This window comes from Micropterus salmoides, unplaced genomic scaffold, assembly GCF_014851395.1.
Source record: "Micropterus salmoides isolate LMB-PRFRI ecotype aquatic unplaced genomic scaffold, ASM1485139v1 Ms_hic_scaffold_11, whole genome shotgun sequence".
Lineage (NCBI taxonomy): Eukaryota > Metazoa > Chordata > Actinopteri > Centrarchiformes > Centrarchidae > Micropterus > Micropterus salmoides.
Window position 1 is genome coordinate 1,560,104 of NW_024040152.1, and position 14,578 is coordinate 1,574,681.

The 14,578-nt window shown below is 42.5% G+C and overlaps 1 protein-coding gene across 1 annotated transcript in view; it reads right to left on the reverse strand.

The window, feature by feature from the left end:
* The window catches only part of LOC119896919 (DENN domain-containing protein 4B-like), an 86,098-nt gene extending 72,078 nt beyond the window's left edge, over positions 1-14,020 (reverse strand). The window contains exon 1 of the mRNA XM_038710351.1: positions 13,823-14,020. The gene's annotated coding sequence lies outside the window, so the exon portion shown is untranslated. The remainder of the gene's footprint in view (positions 1-13,822) is intronic.
* Positions 14,021-14,578: the final 558 nt, after the last annotated feature.

Genomic DNA, 14,578 nt, shown 5'->3' on the forward strand with positions numbered 1-14,578 from the left:
GTGTCATGGCGTCTGCGGTTCTGCTGGCTGCGGCGACCCTCTGCTGTCCTGGACTGAGTTAGCTGGACTCGGAGCGTCTGGAGGTCTGGGGTCCCGGTGCAGGCCGTCTCAGAAGTGCTAACATCAGGTTCAGCTATTTAAAGCCTCGTCAGCGATCTCAGACCTCTGGGACACTTTGTGAAGCTCTCTAAACTCAAAGATTTCTAGCAGCAGCAGCAACACGTCACCGCCTCAGCCGTAAAGCGTGATGATCATTCAGGAGCGAGAGGAGGGCCTCGTCTGCAGCAAGGCCGGAGTATTACGGAGAGACAGCTGAAAGTGAAGGAGCTGAAACGACCGCAGACTCCTGAAGGAGGTTTAAATGTCTGGACTATATTTAGCCCGTCCGCAGAGCGCCGGCTCACTTCATGAACAGCAGCATCAGGAGGACAGAGAGGACACACAGCCGGTTTCCAAAATTAATTCACATGTGATGAGACAAACAAACAGAGGAATAAACAAACACACGAAAGCTGAAGAACAGGAAGGGCGCTGACAGAGTCATATTTAGAGATTCTGTGGTCATATTTAATTTTAAATGTTCAACGTGAGCTTCATGTACTTCATTTAGCACCTGCCTGCATTTATAATTAAACTTTTATATGTACTGTTTTTAAACTGCTCATTAATCTCTATTAATCTTTGAAATGTAGGAGCTCAATGAATTAATGACATTCAGCTCTTTAGACATCATAAACTTGTAAATTCAAATGTACAATATATATCAAAAACATTACATAAAAAAGGACCCATGACAATCACTTGAAATTAAAATCGGCCGAAAATAGCGCGCGCGCACACACATTATTTATATATATATATATATATATATAGCCAGAGCCCTGACTTAAACCCAATTGAGCATCTCTGAATCACCTGAAAATGGCTGTCCACCAACGTTTACCATCCAACCTGACAGAACTGGAGAGGATCTGCAAGGAGGAACGGCAGAGGATACCCAAATCCAGATGTGAAAAACTTGTTGCATCTTTCCCAAAACGACTCATGGCTGTATTAGATCAAAAGGGTGCTTCTACTAAATACTGAGCAAAGGGTCTGAATACTTATGACCATGTGATATTTCAGTTTTTCTTTTTTAATAAATTTGCAAAAATTTCTACATTTCTGTTTTTTTCTGTCAAGATGGGGTGCTGAGTGTACATTACTGAGAAATAAAATGAACTTTTTTGATTTTTGGAAAATGGCTGCAATGAAACAAAGAGTGAAAAATTTAAAGGGGTCTGAATACTTTCCGTACCCAGAGAGAGAGAGCGCGCGCACACACACACACACACACACACACACACACACCCCAAAAGAACAAATACATTTTACAAAACAATTACATTGCATGTCGGCAGTGTGGAAGAATTTCATGCCTACGCTGTTCTGCTGACTTCTTAGAAAAGAACCGCTTTGAGTGTTTCTGTCACTCATCTGTGAGAAGTCGATTAATCTAGCCGCACCTAAATTTGGAGTGCACACATGTTCAAGCCTTTATGGTAAATCCACAGTAACGGTCCAGAGCGAGCTGACAGGCAGGTTAGAGACTTTATCCTGTCAGTTTGTCTCTTTACAAAGACAAGTGTTGCAGTATGAGTCCTACCTGAAGAGAGGCTGTGAAGAATGTTCATTTCGGTGCATCCCTCCCTTACTTATAACTCAAAACCAGGTATTTCAAAGTTACTGACAGAAGATAAACACAAAGTTCACCACAGAGTTTCATACAGTCAGCGCTCAATTCAAAACCCACAGTTCAACCACCAATGAATGAACGTTATCTCAGTTCAAAATCTCCACACGAGTCCATATCTCAACAAAAACCTCTTCTGGATCCCAGCAGGTAAACGAAAATAAAACCAAGTACCTCTTGTGTCTAGCAGACAAGATTAGAGATTCTCCGACAGAGCTCAGCAGTCCGGCCGGTGCTGCCTGCAAGCCTCTTTTACTGGTGAGTTTGGTCTCAAACGCCGCCACAGATGTTCCCTGAGCTGACTGCTGGCTGTGTGTGACGCATACGCTGATCACTAACAATACTCTAACCTTACTACACGTGTCTTTCTGTTTGTTTTTCCTGTCAGCCAAAGTGGCGGATGGCCCAACGATTTTACACTGCCAACATTTTACCCAAATTTGGCAGGTGCTAATTTCAGACCCTGATTGAACACATGAACATGTTGACCTGATGATGGCACTAGATGAAAATCCAGAGATCACCAAAGTTATTACAGTTCGTCCTGAAGGGGAGCATGAAGGTCTGAACAAGATTTTGTGCCGATCCATCCAGTAGTTGTTCAGATATTTCAGTCTGGACCAAAGAGGGGGACCAAATGACGCTGCTATTCATACAGCCGTGCTGCTAGCACAGCTAACAAGCATGGATAGTCAAGGTCTTTTATTTTGTTTTAATGTCAGTATTTCAGTCCCTCCAGGATTTCGCAATGGCAACTATTAAAACAAATTCAACAAATCCCTGTGAATTTAGCATGACTTGCAGTTTGAACCATCACAAATAACAGCAAAGGACCGTCAAGACCAGTATCCAGATCTTCTTTACCAAAGTGGGGAAACAGAGAGAGAATGACAGAAACACATGGAGGACGTCAGACGAGACACAGGCTGCTGCATCCCGGTCAGCTGCAAGTGCTGAAACTACATTAACATTAGAGGAAATGTTAATGTAGTTTATCATAGAGTGACAGGCGTAGCCTACTGTCTTGTTTGCATTACAATGAACTGTGTGCGCGCGTGATTTAAGAACATAGTTTATGGTGGTCTAGTGTTTAAACATTGATAGTTTAAAAAGTTTTATTATTTAACTATAATTCTATAGTATATATTTAACTATAAAAGTTAAAAAAAAAAAAAAAAAATGGGGACCCCGTTTGCCAATCAACGGGGAAATCAGAGCCACACATCTTTACACAGACCTGCTCCATTAACAGCCCGATCAAGCACCTGGCGAGCAGACAGACTGAGAGACTCTGGCCAGATGACAGCAGGACTCTGTTTTACATCGGTGATGCTCGGTGTTCAAACGCACTCAAAGTGGACTCGCTTTTTAACGTGAAGATGAAAAACATTCTCATCATCTTCCTGCTGCTTACCTTCTCCCAGACACAAATTCAAGAAGTGCACTGCAGAATTACAGTGGGGGAAATAAGTATTTGACCCCTTGCTGATTTTGCAGGTTTGCCCACTTACAAAGAATGCAACGATCTATAATTTTAATCATATGTACATTCTAACAGTGAAAGACAGAATCCCAAAGAAAATTCCAGAAAATCACATCATATGAATTTATAAAAATTGATAACCATCTGATGAGGAAAAACAAGTATTTGACCCCCTGGACAAACAGCATGTTAATATTTTGTAGAAAAGCCATTATTGGCCAGCACAGATGTCAAACGGTTTTTACAGTTGGTGACAAGGTTTGTGCACATTTCGGCAGGGATGTTGGCCCACTCCCCCTGCAGACAGCCTCCAAATCATTCAGGTTCCGAGGTTGTCGCCTGGCAACTCGAATTTTAAGCTCCCTCCAAAGATTTTCAATTGGATTCAGGTCTGGAGACTAGCTAGGCCACTCCAGAACCTTGATGTGCTTCTTCTTCAGCCACTCTTTTGTTGCTTTGGCGGTGTGCTTAGGGTCGTTGTCGTGCTGAAACACCGATCCTCGACCCATCTTCAGCTCTCTCACTGAGGGAAGGAGATGTTGGTCCAGAATTCCACGATACATGGCCCCGTCCATCCTCCCCACAATACGATGGAGTTGTCCCGTCCCCTTGGCTGAAAAGCACCCCCAAAGCATGATGTTGCCACCACCATGCTTGACGGTGGGGATGGTGTTCTTTGGGTTGTACTCGGTGTTCTTTGCCCTCCAAACACGACGAGTTGAGGCCAAAAAGTTCTATTTTGGTCTCATCTGACCACATCACCTTCTTCCAGGCCTCTTCTGAGTCATCCAGGTGGTGAATGGCGAACTTCATGCGGGCCTGTACATGTTTCTTCTTGAGCAGGGGGACCTTGCGTGCGCTGCAGGATTTCAATCCATGACGGCGTAGTGTGTTACCAACCGTTTCTTTTGTAACTGTGGTCCCAGCTGCCTTCAGTTGATTCATCAGTTCCCCCCTTGTGGTTTTGGGATGATTCCTCATCGTTCGCATGATCAGGGACACCCCACGAGGCGAGATCTTGTGTGGAGGCCCAGACCGAGGGAGGTTGGCGGTGGTGTGGTGCTTCTTCCATTTCCTGATAACTGCACCGACAGTTGATCTTTTCTCTCCAAGTTGCTTTCCGATTCTCTTGTAGCCCATCCCAGCCTTGTGCAGATCAACAATCTTGTCCCTGATGTCCGTAGAAAGCTCTTTGGTCTTGCCCATGGTGGTGATGTTGGATGCTGGTTGTTTGGGTGTTGACAGGTGTCTTTTATACAGGTAACAAGGTGAGGCAGGTGTATTTGATGTAGATAATTGGTTGGGATTGGGGCTGTGTCTTAAAGAAAGACTAACTGGCTTGTAGGAGCCAGAATACTTGCTGTTTGGTAGGGGGTCATATACTTGTTTTTCCTCATCAGATGGCTATCAATTTTTATAAATTCATATGATGTGATTTTCTGGAATTTTCTTTGGGATTCTGTCTTTCACTGTTAGAATGTACATATGATTAAAATTGTAGATTGTTGCATTCTTTGTAAGTGGGCAAACCTGCAAAATCAGCAAGGGGTCAAATACTTTTTTCCCCCACTGTATTTCCTGGGTGTATATGTATAGAGATATATGTATATCTATATGTTACCCTATTCCCGTTTTACAATCTTATGTTGTATAATGATAAATAAACTACCTTTTAAAGTATAAAAGCAGTAAGTGTCCCTGTTGTACCAATATCTCTCCTTCCATCAGATTATTATTCCTCATCATTAATGTAAAGCAGGATGTTGCTGATTTTTCATCCTGGAGCCTCCTTGAATCCATTGGTCTGAAAAGATTCTGCCGTAACAGTTACCCAGAGCCCAAAGTGACACCTTCACAACTCTTGTTGTGTCCAACCAACCGTCCAAAGCTCAACGTTATTGACAAACATTACAGTTATTACAATCATTTACATAAAGAAAAAGCAGCAAATCTTCAAACAGGAGAAGCTGAAAACATCAGATGTTCTTTCTGTTATCTGGCTGCATGTTGTTGTAATAAGGATGTGTGTTGAGTGAAGTCCAGAATAATGTTGTAATGTAGGCAGTTTGGCAGAACAGGAAGAAAAACACTGAGCAATATTCTGCCACAGATGGCGACTGAGGATGGAGGCCGGCTGCTGGCCAACATGACCGAGGGCTACTGAAAACACACACACAAGCTTCACTTTCAATAATTTTGCAGATAATCTCATCCAAAGCGAGATACGACGAGGTCAACAACAGAGTCAGATTCCTCCTCCTCCTAAAGTCACAGCACCACAACGAGTTACAACCAAGCAGGAACCTCCGGGTCTGAAAAGTGAAGCCAGTGGTGAAGAGCCTTAAACCTGCGATCTCTCTAGCAGCCAGCAGGGGGCGACTCCACTGGCTGCAGAAAGAAGTGTGATTGTATAGAAGTCTATGAGAAAATGTTTCTACTTCTCAGCTGCTGTATTCCCTCAGTAAACACTTTCCGGATGAGTTTATGGTCTCAGTCGTTAGTTTCAAGTCTTCTTCAACACAGCATGATGTTCATTTAGTAAATTATGGTCCCACTTAGAGGAACATAGACCAGAAAGCAGGGGAGGCTTTAGGGCGGGGCTACAAGGTGATTGACAGGTCGCTACCATACCATGACCACTCGTATCCGCTGCTCTGTGTACATTTAATCAGCGCAACTGAAAAAGCTTATTAGGAGTCGGCTGGTCATTTCTCAGTAAGTACGTTTTGTTTTACGCATGTCTGTAGCCAAAATTTGCATCCCAGCTAATATCACAGTTAACATGAATTACAGATGCACTTAGCTAACTAAGCTAGCTAGCTCCACCCTCTGATCCAAATATGGTCATGTCTGGTTCCAAAAAAACAAGATGGCAACAGCCAACTTGGCAAGGCGGTAGTCCACAAACCGACAGGTGACGTCATGGCGGCTACGTCCACTTCTTTTATACAGTTTGTGGTAACATCATTGGTCGATTTGTTGTTGAATTTCTCACACTGCTGCACTTACTGACATCACTTCATCACCCTGAACACACATTGAAGTTTTTCTGACTCTGGCCCACAAACACCCAAATACTACATATACAATCCTAGAGCTCCACATGTGGATTCATCCGCCACTGAAAGTAGTCCCCAACAAATGCAGTAATTCCTCCTGTTTGTTTGATTAAATACTACAGTGAGCAGCTGTTTTACAAAAAAATACTGAGCCTTTTTAAATAATATATTTGAAGGATTCTTCAATAGGAACCAACGGGCTCGGAGCTGACAGGAAATCAGAGAGTCCTGAGAGACTGACTGACAGGTTGTTGGTTTGATACTGCACGTGGGATTTATAGACATTCATCCTTTAAATTAGATCATATCCACTCGTATGAAAACAAAAAGGCTTCTAACGGTGATGAAAACTGAGAACACCGACTGTGTGAAACACCCACAAAATACTCATGACGTTCCATACTAGACATTCTTAATGGGTGTGTCAAGGTCCTCAGAGAGTTGTGAACTTTCAGGAGACCCCATTTGTCCAAATGAGTCGATCACAGATGTTACATAATCTCAGTGAACGCAGCGCTGGAGGAATGTCGAAGAGCGAGTGTGCAGGAGAGACTGTTGATGTAACACTTGATTTTAACAGTTTGTGTTTCTTCCCACGGAGCAGGGACATGCAGGGTAGATCAACTGGAAGTGTGTTTGTCTGTGTATGCTGCCTCTGTCCCAGTGCATGCTGGGACACGCTGCAGACCCTTGTTGGGTTGAAGTGTTGCTGTTCATCATCTGTATGAAGGAACTTGAAGGATGAAGCTGCTTTTTTATATTTTCAGGAAACTAAAGTCTGAAAAACAGGAGAGGCTAAATAAAGTCTGCTCTGAGTGCAAGCCTCCCTCTGATGGTATCAACATTCAAACCAAATAGTTTCTCAGGCTCCATCCAAACGACTACATTTTTGTTTTAAAATGCAGACCTTTTGCTACATCTCCGCCTGCCGTCTACTAGGTGTGGGCATCTCTGGGCACCTCACGAATCGATTACGATTCAGAGGGCTGCGATGAGATTATAAAACGATTATTGATGCATCTTGATGCATCGTTTTTTCCTATACAGAATCTTTGGATGATTACAAAGCATTTTATTTGCGCATTAAAATCCAAAAGAAAAATCTCCTAATTAGTTTAAAAGGACTAGTTTGCATCTCTGCATTCATTAACCTCAGCTCCATGGTCCCTCATTTCTTTAACAGCCAGTTGTCAGACTCCTCTGAAAACTGAAATATAATTATCAGGATGTACAGTATGTGTACAGGACAGAGCTGTGCACCAGTTTAGTCTAAGCTTCTACCTGATGTTCAACACTTGACAAGTAGGTAAGTTAGTAATGACATACAGCTGAACTAATTAATATTAATACCCAATCAGAGAGCCAGCAGTGAGCATCCGCATCATTATTTCTAAAGTTGACGAAATGAAAAACGGGGTCGGCAGCATTTTCAAACTTCTCCGTTTCAGGTCTTCGTTTTCACCGTTTCAGTCTGGACGGGGAGGAGCAAACGTAGCAAAAGGTCTCCGTTTTAAAACCAAAATGCAGCTGTGTGGATGGGGCCTCAGAAGCTGCACAAGCTGATTAGGAGGGCTGGCTGTGTGCTGAGGACGGCCCTGCTGCCTCTCCAGTTGGTTGTGGAGAGAAGGATGGTGGACAAACTGCTCAAAATGACAAACAACACTTCACATCCGCTGCACGAACTGTTCGGCTGCTTCAGCTCCACTACAGGAAGTCATTCCTCCCCAATTCAAATATACAATGACTTCCCTCTGGGCAGCGAGAGGAGACTCCTGCATAACAATGCACCTCTACACTCTTTCTTTTTATGTAAAGTAGTTTGAATGACTATTTGTAAATGTGTTAGTTGTATTTTATTTTTTAACCTACCTCGTGTGTTTTCTGTAAGTTGTGGATGTTTGGTAACTGTGATTTTAATGTGAACCACTGAAACTGCAACACTACAAAGTACCCCTCTATCTCTCTCTGCAGCGACAAATCATCTACAAGAGGCGACACGTCCTGGCAGTTTGATCTCAGGTATCCTGCCAGCACAAACCTGGTCTCGGCTTGTTGTCTGACGTCCTGTTGTCCTGCCGTGTATCACACAGCATCTGCCAACAAACAGCTGCTTTAACTTTTGCTCTCAACCAGACAGGAAAAGATCAACTTCTGCAAACTTTAAAGATTTCACACTGAACAATCACAAGCAAACCGAGGCCTGTGAATGAACTCACAAGACCAGCGTCTGTGAACCAAAGAGCACATACTGTATCGAGCAGCAGAGGAAAGTAGTACTGCGTGTGGAAAAAACCCTGCAGCATGCAGCGTGTTACTGTTCCAAATCCACCAAATACATTTTCTAAACACATCATCAACAGTGAGAACAACAGCTGCAGCTCTGGACGAGTAAACACTTCGAGTCCACCACATCTTAGGGCTGGACAATAAAACAATAACAATCGCAATATAATTTTTTTCAATAACAATATAACAAATGTTCAATAAATATTCAATAAATGTTTGACTTTATTCACTTGAATTATACACAAATTAGGACTTTTATTTATTTATTTTTTTTAAGATGTTTATACAGCTGAGGCGAACTGAAAATTACTTGGCAACTATTTTGATGTTTTAAGTTTTCATGCAAAAACATTTTACTCAACTTTTTAGTCCCCGGATCTCTTTTCAAGGAACTGAAAGGTTCCTTCAGCCCACTGTTGTGTGTGTTTCCACCACGGTCTAAAGACCTGCGAAGATTAGGCAAATTAAGCAGCTGACGTAGGCTGTAGGCCTAGCTGTAAAAACTATAGACTTGCTTGACCATTCAAACAGCTTCTTTGTGTGGGAGTATAATGAAGAGACACACGGTAAAGATCGTTACACATTTAATAACAAACTGGATAAAGCCATCAAGTTCATAAAACCCAGTATTTAGCTTAACTTCATCAGCTGTTAGCTGTAAACACACCGCTGCATGTTGGCTGCTGTTTCTGAGCAATAAATTTAATCCCGACATTGGATTTCAGGCGAACATCGGCGAGACTCGTGTGGCTCTCTGACTGCGGATTGTGATTTATTGGTACAAACAGCGGTGGAAAAGAGAGGAGCAGTCGTAGAAAACAGCCGACATTCTCTAGTTAAAGCCAGCAGCCTCTATCGCCCATCCAAAGATTCCCTGCAAGGCAAGCCCCCGCCCCCCCCTTGGGACTTTTTGGGGGGTAAAATAAAGACCCCAGAACTACATTTAGACACGGAGTTCCTGTGAGCAGTGAGTTCCTCCAAAGCTTCCTAGTTCCGGGGTATAGTTCCTTTGGAACTATAAACCTTCACAAATTTTAACTAGGGGTCCAAGCCTTTGGGAACCCGCGAATGCAAGGCATCTGGGAAGCCTATTGGAATACAAGCAAGGTCCAAAATTTCACACTTTCATATCATTGTTACTTCATACTTCATTACTGCATACGGATGCTCAAATCAAAAAGCTTTTATCCACGCGTGCGGGGGATCGAGCTGAATCGCCAGGTATAAAGCCCAAATTTGGGTCAATTGTTCCACATGGGGCCCTGATGACACCTGAAAAATTTGGTGCAATTCGGTTTAAAGGTGGCGCCTCTAGGTGGTGCTATCGTATATCAAATAACACTCCCATAGACATACATTCATTTTACTTCTCCGTAGCCGCAACTCCCTTTAATTTCAAACTCTGGCCGGTTATTCACCGCGGGCCCCAGGAGCCACAGCGGGGTGCCCGGGTCTACTTACTTTGGGCTCTGGGTCACCGTGATGGCAGAATTTTTACTGATTGATACAGGATGAAAAGAATCAGCTACAATCATTTTCCTGCTTATTTTCACATACTTTTACTGAAGGAACATTTTAATGCTGAACTTTTACTTGGGGTAATAGTACTTTTACTTAAGTAAAGCATCGGAATACTTCATCCACCACTGCCACTGAATGGCTGTTCAGGAGCTTTCGATCATTTCTTTGCGTTGGTCACTTTGTCGTGCGGGTTGTAGATTCTAAATGGACCAGGAGGTGAGACTGCTTTGGTCAAAAAGGTTACTGATTAAATTTAAGAAAACAAAACAGTCAGTGAGTTTTCCACTGGCTTGTTTTTAAACTGTACAATAACCTGCAGGTAAAATCTGTATTAGTATGAAGTTGACAAAGTGTGTGCATCGACCTCTGATAGGTCTTTCAAACTGAGTGAATGAGAGCACGTGCTGCTGGTGAAACGCTCGCCGTGCTGTTTGATGTGTTAAAACGCTGTGAGTGAAGCCGTTAAAAGGCCTCCAGAGGAAAATAAACTGCCTGTTTCTGAAGACGGACGGCCCATAATTCACTGAGGCATTACCCTGCCACTGTGAACACCAGGGCAGGGGTGGAAGAAGTATTCACATCTATTTTCTTGTATGTATGTATACATATTGTTTTATTTTATATGGTACCATATTCCAAAATACATTTAATGATCTGCTAAGTTCTGTGTGGGACTATAAACCTTGTGTTATGTAATGATAAACTACCTTGATACTTAAGTGAAAAGTTAAGTACTAATCGAGTGAAAGTCTTGCATTCAAAGTGTTACTTAAGTAAAAGAATTAGCAGCAAAATATACCAAAAGAACCAAAAGTAAAAGTACTCATTAAGCAAAATTACATCTTTCAGAATACATATATTATATTACTTGATTACACTAATCCCCAGGATCAATAAAGTTTATCATATTCTATAATAATACTACTACATCATTTATTTGTTGATTAGGCCTATATATTGTATTATTAATCTGAATCTGCAAAGTAACTAAAAGTTGACTAATCTACGAGAACTCTGATAGCATAATTTACTTCAATTTAAGGGTTCTTGGATACAAGGAGTTTGTTGCTAGTGAGTAACAAGCAGGCTCTGCATGCACAGCAAACCACTAATCACAGTACTGAGCTTGAGCAGTTAATCAAACTACCAAAGCAGGCCACGCCCCCATTTTACTTCAAAATGAGTGAGGAACAGGAGAAAACCACTGAAACAGGATTTGCTTGCAAAAAGAAAAACAACTTTTGTGAACCACTCAGGGCGGCTGGTGTATAGCTGCTCATTTATTTTTATCATTTTGTTTAAAAAGTGTTTGCTGCATTAAAGCTCAAGAAAGGATAGTTTGCACTCAAAATAGTCTCACAGCAAGGTCAATATCAATGGCTGTTCCATCCAAATAAAATCCACCGTCAACACGACTGCAACCACTTCAGCTAATTACAAAAGCAGTTATTCACTCTTTCTACTTAGCTTCCCTTCATAATGAACCACTACAAAGCAATCCATCTGTTTTCTGATGCCTAAACAAGGTGGTGCCGACATCCCTCTCCATCCCCTCGTCTCCCAGCTCCTCCTGCAGGATCCAGGAGTTCCCGAACCACATGAGTCCGACATTTGATGTAACTTTCTGACAGGGACAGTCCCTCAATCGTGTCCACTTCCCTGTGTGACTGACTGCTTTGAACCTCTCTCTCTCTCCACAAAAAAGATCATCAGAGCTAAACATCAAGACACTGGAAGATGTTTATTCGCGCAGAGATTAAGGTAGCTGGACACAGATCTGATCAAGCCCTGTTCTACCTTAACGACCACAGAGAACAGCGCTGGAGCAACTTGGGGTCCAGTATCTTGCTCAAAGACACGATGAGCCTGGGATCAAACCACCAAAGACAGCCAGCCAAAATCTATTTTCTGTCTTTTCCAGATTGAGTCTAGAAAATCAGATCCAAGCCACGTTAGGAGGTTTGAGATGTCACTCCAATCGGATGTTTTACAGATAGGGTCTCAGTCCAGATCAAAGACTGTGTAAAAGAAGTGGACGTCGTCACCAAGCCGACATACCACTAAACGTTTAATCCAGAGAGATGGAAGTGCATCAGCTCAGCTGAGAAGAATCCACAACACACAGAAGAGTCAGACCCTTAAATACTGGACACACAAATCACATCTGATTATCTGCAGTCCGTCCCACACAAAGCCTAACAGACGACCCACCCTGCCTCCTGATCCACAGCAGAAGACATTCAAGGCGCTGAGCTGCAGGAAGGTGTTTGAGGTCAGTCTGAACTAAAGATCTCCAAACACACAATGCTTTTACTCAAATCTCTCTCTAATATATTCTCTGAGCTCTCAATTCAAATTACGGTGAATGGAAATTACAGGACATAATATTTGTTTATGTCTTGTCCACTTTACCAATATGTCGGTCTGCGTCGGAATAACCCAAATTTAAAGTTTCACTGTTTGAGTTTTAGAGACATCTAGTGGTGAGGGATGCGAATTGCAACCAACTGCTCAGTCACCGCTCCCCCCTCCCTTTGCAAGCGCGCAGGAGAAGCTACGTGGCCCACACGCTCTGTCGGCTCTTGTGCTAAATAATATGTGTGGTCCTCCATTCGTCCAAATTTCACTTCTTTTCTTAATTCTAACAAACCAGACGACTACTACTGCTACTATTATGATGTCCATGTAAGAGGACCCGCGGTGTATGTAGATAGAAATGTCTCATTCTAAGGTAATAAAAACATAACGGTTCATTATGTAAGGTCTTTATACATCACTGAAAACACAGTTATGGATTTTATATTGCATTTCTGTAATTTGATCCTCCCAAATATTACACACTGGACCTTTAATTTTCGGTTTTACTTTCAAATAGAGATTTAATAAAACTGGCTGAAGACCACCTGCAGGATGGAGACAGACAGACAGTCCACAGGAACACCAGAGTCTGCAGGCGGGTCTGATGGAGAGGGCTGCACTGCAACAAACAGGCCCGAACAGCTGCTAAACCCCCCTCCCCTTTAACTCACCGGGTTCCTTTATCGGACACGACTGTGCTCGATTCACTTTAAATTTCCTACCACCGACGTCCAGCCTTTTAACAGCACGCGGAAACAAAAACAAAACCTCTCGTGAAGACAAGTCAAAGCGGCCTGCTGTGTTAAACGTGCTCTGCGTCAGTTCACCGTGTGACAGGGACGGTCGCCGCACCGCGCAGTAACCCACACCGTTGTCACACACAGTCTGCTGGTTCCATTATCGGACGCAGACCAGGTTCTGCTGATTCTTAGCGTTTTGTCCAAATAGTGTACATTTCCGGTTATAATGCGACTCGAATGCGGTGCGGTCCAACGCCACCACCTCACACGCCTGCACACTTTAAAATCACGCAACGCACGCAACACACGTTTATTGTAAAAATTCCAAAAACATGTGCGGGCGTGTAAAGCTAGGCTAACGTCACTCATCTTCATACACGCATTTAAAACCGGATTAAAACACTCCGGGATCTGGTCTTCATCGCTGCAGTTAAAACATTTCAGGCACAGAAACGAAAGAAGCGCTCCGTTTGAGAGGCGTGTCCGATAATGGGCGCACCGATGTTACCGTTAAACGACGTCCCCGTCGCTAGCTCTCCCCGTGTCGGCTAATGTCCCGGGAGCCTAGCTTCACCCGTTACCGTCACCGGGTCCGTTAAAGAGGCCAGAGGAGCCCGTAAAGGAGAGATAACGGCGCTCCTACCTTGTTGTCTCTGCTGGTTTTTCCCACAGATCACCGCGAGGATCATGTTCAGGTCATTCTCTCACATGTGACGTCCATGTTTGCAGTCTGCACAGCGCAGCCGCAGTCAAGTTATAAACAACGAAACAACAGCTGTTTCCGGTGACCGCCTTCAAAATAAAGGTCGCTTACATGACGCATGAACGAAGGAAAGCCATGGTGGAGGTAGTATTCAAATCCTTTACTTAAGTAAAAGTACTACTACCACAATGAAAAAGTACTCCATAACAAGTAAAAGTACTGTATTAAAAATGTTACTAAACTAAAAGTACAAGTACCACAATGTAAATTACTGTTTCAAGTAAAAGTACTGTATTAAAGATGTTACTTATGTAAAAGTACTAATACCATAATGAAAAGTACTCTGTTACAAGTAAACATACTGTATTAAAATGTTAATTAAGAAAAGTACTAATACCACAGTGTAAAAGTACTCTGTTACAAGTAAAAGTACTGCCTTGAAAATGTTACTTAGGTAAAAGTACGTAAGTATAATCAGGGAAATGTACATTAAGTGTTGAAAGTAAAAGTACTCAATGCAGAATGAAATATATCATTAATATAATATATCATTATATCTTGTCATTAGATCATTATTATTTATACATTAATGTAAAAGCAGGATTTTTCTGTATTTGTTGAAGTTGAACTATTTATCAAACCGCAGCTAATGATTATTTTCATGATTGATTAATCTCCTGATTATTTTCTCATTAA